Consider the following 6,488-nt stretch of genomic DNA (forward strand, 5'->3'; position numbering starts at 1 on the left):
CTAGGTGATTTGTCTGCCCAAAGGGGATAAATCTCTGAAGTCAATGTATGCTCACTGAGCAAATTTTTTTGAGGTTATAGACGAAATTATGTTGGCCTTATTTTGATACTCATTGAATAACTCATCTTAGGTTCTATCCATGGTTGCGATCTTGGTATGTGCATTTTGCCTAAAGGAAAGTGTACTATTGTGTTGGCCTCATTGTAATGTCTTGTTTTGATTAAAGATATATCTTGCCCTATAGTTTATTTTGATGCATTCTTTTTTGCCTTAATAGTGAAATTTTCTATTAATTTATTTAAATTAATTTTAAAAAATATATTTGATCAATGCATCTACATGAAAGTAAGTGAGAGTATATATATCTTCTTAGTACTTTATGTAGATGACATTTTAATTTTCCAGTTAGATGCTGATATTAGAATGAAACAAAAGCTTAAAAAGCTTTGATAGAAAAGATCTTGGAGTAGCCTCTTTTGTATATAGAACAAGCATACTTTAAATTCTTTTGATTCCCTTAATTAGTGAGAGTTGTACTCGAGGCTTTCTTTTGAGTGTTTTAGATCTTTTGATTTCCTTGACCAATAGGAGTTATTGAGAAATTACATTGAGGATCGATAAAAGTTAGTGTTATATAGTTGATCATATTTTGACACTAATTCTTACTACACTACTAGGCCCTAATTCATGAAGATGTAGTACTCATTGTATGTGAGTATAGAAGGTCATATGCTATCATATTTTCGATATATTGATCGCCATATTTCTATTACAAGGTTATGTTGAATTAAATTGTGTTGAGATGCTGGAATTGGAATATTATTTTTCAAAATCGTGGTCACGTAAAATGATTTATGGTTATTAACCCAATAGAGTCATTTTCAATATAAAGTTATTTTCAAAATAATATCATATTAATTAATATAGCTCAAGTGAGAGAATGTTGGAAAATTTTATTTATGCTAGCTATATTAATTAATTAGTTTTACGTTTTAAAATTAATTGGTTTAATAGATATTTCAATTCTACTGTCTTGATTAACCCATTGTGATCATATTGAGTTGGGTTTTTGGCATCTATTGATATTAGATCTAGTTGGGCAGCAAAGTATATTTTAGTGCGACCCTAGTTTCCATGATTGGTAGACCTAGTAAACACAAACTCTTTTCAGGGTATTTGACTAGGTCTCCTCTCTAGCCTATTTATATTGGGGTTAAGCCCCTTAAATAGTAATGCTCACATAGCATTAAGGCTACCAATTTCAGAATAGTTTATAGAGAGAAAAATCCTGACATGTTGTCCCCCTTTCCTCCGACTTGGTGATGGCCGAATAAGATACACACAATCGTAACTTTGATTTCTATTGTTGCAATATTTTATAATCATTTACATGATCCAGGAGTTATAAATCTTTCATATGGTAATAACTTTGTTAAATATAGCTCATCCGGGATTGATGCTTCGCTTGACTCTGGTAGCCGATGTTACAGTTTGAAAGGCAACGGGTTATGTTTCAGGTATATATACTTTTGTTGTTTGTAAAGGAAAGCATTTCTACTTACTCTTTAGAAACATTATCTGTTGGGGGCTTGGGGATATTGCAATATGCTAGGCTGGTCAATGAAGCCAGCTTATATGGTTTGCTGCTTGGCAATGAGAAGTTATTGGTGGTTTCAGGTGTTGTACTGAAATGTTACTCTTTTCTCATGCTTTCCTTTTCTTACTATGTTCTTATTTGGATCCCAGATGTTTCGAGTGTACCATTCATGAAAAGCTCTTCATCTGCATCTAATTTTAATTTTAATTTTAAGGCACTAATTGTGGTTCATGCTATAACGGTTGAATTAATGAAGTGTTACTGCAAATTGCATATTTATTTCTTAGTTTAAGACCTTTATGGCTTTATGCGTACACTTATACACACCAAATACACACATACATGCTAGCTACTGTATCTGTGTGCATTCCTGAATGTTGCCCGGTGCTAAAATTTTAAATGAAATTCATTTTTAAAGGTTTTTGTGTATTTGCAAAGATTAATGCCTAGATCTTGTCTCTTACATGCAAATTTTACATATTTCCCATCAGTAATCTTTACTTATTGATCTGGTGTGATCCATATTGGAAGTCTCATGATATAACAGCAGTAAAGGCTTACTCTAGAAAGCGTCATAGAGGAACAATTGGGGTTGCTAACTCAGCAGTGAATATTCTAGAAGAGGGAAGAGAGAGCAATTCTATTAGATTTGTTGGTAAGGGCAGGAGAGCATCTTCTATACATCTGTCATTTAACAAGTGACACTTGAAGTGCTATGGGCAATGACGGGGCAGATTGGAAGTGGGACCTAGAATTGGGAGAGAATCAACACCTCTTAAAAGTGTTGAGCTATAGTATTTCCTTTTCTCTGTAGTTATTGTTGAGATATATAGTCCCACATTGATTGGATGGGCAACTAATATGGCCTTTATAAGGCCTTGGGAACTCCCACCCTTTGAGCTAGCTTTTGGGGTGGTGTATCCCAAGGTTCTTTACATGGTATCAGAGCTTGAGGTTCGATCCTCACTGCCCTCCACTTTGTACCTTTCTATTTGTGTGTACCCCTTAGTAACCAGTCGTGCTTTGTACCTTTCTACACTCCCATCAGCTTTGAGCTTTACTTTATAGACCCATTTGCAACCAATGATATGTTTATTCAAAGGACGATGAACCAAAACCCAGGTTTTGTTTTCTTCAAGTGCAGAAATTTCTGCCTCCATAGCCTTTCTCCAACAGTCTTCTTTTGATGCTTGAAGATAAGATTTGGGTTCAGTATGGGTAATGGAGTTGCAGCAGAACCTAGTGAAATTGGCAGAACATTTGGCATAGGACAAGACATCAAATAAGGGAAATCGGGTATGGTTTGAAATGGGTTCAGATAAAGAGGTATGGCAGTGAAAGTCATGAAGGTATTGAGGTGGGTTTCTTGGACGTGTAAACCGACGTAATAACACTTCTCTGTGTTGTGCATCACGTGGGTTAGGTAGAATATTAGGTGAGGGTTCAGTCATAGGAAATTGAGATATAGGTAAGTGGGGTGCAACATTAGGAAGTCCAGGTGTAGGTATAGGTGGGTCAGGTTGAGTATTAGGTTAAGTGAAAATTCTAGTGGGTTGAATTGGCATATCATATTTGGGTGGATTAGGAAGAGATATGGGAAAAGTAGTTTGGTTACTGTTGTCCTTGAAAGGAAAGCATTCTTCATAGAAGATTACATTGCGAGATGTAAATATCTCCTTAGACTTTAAATCATAAAGGACATAGCCTTTAACTCCATCTTGGAAACCAAGAAGTGCACACTTTCTTGCACGAGGAGAAAATTTTCCACGATGAGCAGCAAGGGTGCTAGCATAACTTAGACAACCAAATACCCGCAAGTTATTGAGCATAGGAAGACTGTCATATAACATCATATATGGGCATTTGTTACCAAGTAAAGGAGTGGAAATTCTATTAATGAGGTGTGCAGCATGTGTAATTGCAAAACACCAGAATTTGATAGGTAGTTGAGCTTGAAAAAATAAAGCTCGTGCCACATTTAACAGATGTTGGTGCTTTCTTTCTACTCTCCCGTTCTGTTGGGGAGTTTCAACACAACTCCTTTGATGAACAATTCCCTTGTGAAGATAATAGTCTGTCATGAGAAATTCACAGCCATTGTCACTACGAAGCACTTTTATTCTCGCATTGAATTGAGTTTCTGCATAAGTAATGAAGTTCTGTAGCTTTTTACTCACATCTGCCTTGGTCTTTAACAAAATTATCCATACAAAGCGAGAGAAGTCATCAACTAATGTAAGGAAAAATTTGTGACCATGAACTGAAGGTACTGCAAAGGGACCCCATATGTCTGCATGTAAAACATCAAAAATTTTGTTACTTTTGGTATTGCTAACAGTAAATGGTAGTCTGCGCTGTTTACTGATATGGCAAGTGTCACATGGTCTTACATCATTGCAACAAATGAAAGGAAAGGACTTAGACATCTGCCTTAAAGATTCAAAAGACAAATGACCTAGTCAAAAATGCGAAAGTTTAGCATTATTCAGTTTTTGAGTTACAAGTACTGAACTCTTATTTGAAAAATTAAAATTCTTCAAAGCTTCTTGTGAGCAATCAAAAACATAGAGACCTCCCTTGACTTTAGCTATACCAATCTTCTTCTTGGTATCCACCTGCTCAATGAGACATGAAGTCTTGGAGAAGGTTAGGCTACAAGGAATTGAATTAACAAGCTTTGAAACAGATACCAAATTCACCTTGAAAGCAGGAACATATAAAACGTCTAACAATGTCAATGAATTAGACAGATAAACTGTTCCCGAAATAGAAGTGGTTACACGAATCCCATTTGGAATCATGATTGAAACTGGAGTAATCTTATGAACTGAGCTAAACATTGAGATCATGGAGCATATATGATCTGTAGCTCATGTGTCCAAAATCCAACAACTAGAATTATTACCTGATGGAATATTCGAATTATCTGGTTGTGAAGTATTTGAATTCACAGCTGTGACCATGTTTGAAGAATGAAACGAAGAATCCTCCTTCTCCATTCCAATTTGAGTATATTGCAGAAGATTTAGTAGTTTCTGGTATTGTTCTTGTGACAAAGAAACACCTAACTTTTGCTCATCATTTTGGCTTGAATTGATCACATTTGTATCAGACTCTTGCTGTATCAGGTTTGCAACAGTATGCTGTTTGGGAAAGTTGGTTTTGTAACCAGGAGGGAATCCGTGAAGTTGATAACAAGAAACAACCGCGTGGTTGGTTCTCCCACAATGAGTACATAATTTTGTGCCACGCACTTGATTTCCAGTGGTATGTCCACGTCCCTGACCTCCATTATTAGGTCTTGATCTACCTTTCTCAAAAGGTTTCCTGCCATAGTTAGCTCCATTATGAAAAGAATGAGACATCAAAGAATATTCACCTTGAGGAACCGATTGAATCTGCCTTTCCTGTTGAACCACCAAGGAAAAGGCTCTGCTAACATGAGGGAGTGGATCTATCATCATAATTTGAGACTTGACATAAGCATATTGCTCATTCAGTCCTTTAAGAAATCTCACCGTCTGATCCTGGTCTTTGTGTGTCCTTATGAATTCAAGAAGGCCACAGTTGCAGGCAACAACATAGTGGCATATAGGCATAGGGCGAAGATTGTCCAACTCATCCCATAAGGACTTTAGCTCTGTGAAATAGTCAGTGACATTCATTTCACCTTGTTGGAGCTTGTAAACATCTTCTTGAATATCAGATAATCTAAATATATCTGACTGACTGAATCAATTTTTTAGATCAAGCCATACATCAAAGGCTCTATCTATCCAAAGAATGGATTTCTCTATTGAAGGACTGATGGATCTGTGAATCCATGCAAGAACTGTTGTGTTGCATCTTTGCCATGCTACAAACAAAGGATCATTGATGGCTGGTGGAGCAATGGATCCATCTATAAATCCAAGCTTGTTTTTGGATAATAGTGTCATGCTCATAGCCCGCGCCCAAGTATGGTAGTTCTTTCCACTCAAAGGAGGATTAACAAGAACTAAAGATGGATTTTCATTAGAATGCAAGAAGAAAGGATGACCAGGATTCGTCAGAAATTCTGGAATTGGATCTGCCATTGTTTTGAAGAACAGATCAAAGAAAAAGAAAATCAAAAAGAAGAATTAGATGCAGCGGAAAGGTGGATACCAGAGCTTGTCACAGCTCTGATACCATATTATGATATTATGAACGGATAATGAAGAGAGGAGAGAAAGGAAGCTCATTATTGTAAACTGTAGAATAATTCTCATTGATTAAGAAATGTAACAGATACATACATTTATACAGAATAATGTTAGAGTTAACTAAGCAACTAGCTTCACCGTCCCCCGCTTTAAAGTGGAAATAAAAATAAAAAAAAAGCACAAAAGGTAAACCAAAAATGGGCCTGTGCAATTTCCACGCTTCTAGCCTAAAGGGCTCTTGCGTGAGGGGGCGTGTTGAGATATATAGTCCCACATTGATTGGATGAGCAACTAAATATGGCCTTTATAAGACCTTGGGCACTCCCACCCTTTGAACTAGCTTTTGGGGAGAGATGTATCCCAAAGTTCTTTACAGTTATAGCTGATAGGATAATTTCTAGTTATTATCTTCATTACTGTTCCATTGTATATTTCAGTATCTTAATATACAGAAAATCCTGAAGGAGTTCCTTTGGGGCCAAAAAGACTTTGCTTCTTTTGATTTACTTTTTTCTTCTCTGAACCAGTTGTATTAACCGGTATTAGAGCACGCTGATCCAGGGGTTCTTTGAATGGTAGTGACTCGAGACCATTGACGAACGCTTCCGTAGGAATGAAGAGTTCGCAGATGAACAACAAAGGAGGACTGATCAGAGGCTAATAGAGTTCCTTCAATTGTTGCAGGAGGGTCGTCGAAACAAAGGCAC

Source organism: Gastrolobium bilobum, unplaced genomic scaffold (genome assembly GCF_033153095.1).
Source record: "Gastrolobium bilobum isolate Gb01-03AN ecotype WA unplaced genomic scaffold, APGP_CSIRO_Gbil_v1 utg4186, whole genome shotgun sequence".
In the NCBI taxonomy this organism is placed as follows: Eukaryota; Viridiplantae; Streptophyta; class Magnoliopsida; order Fabales; family Fabaceae; genus Gastrolobium; species Gastrolobium bilobum.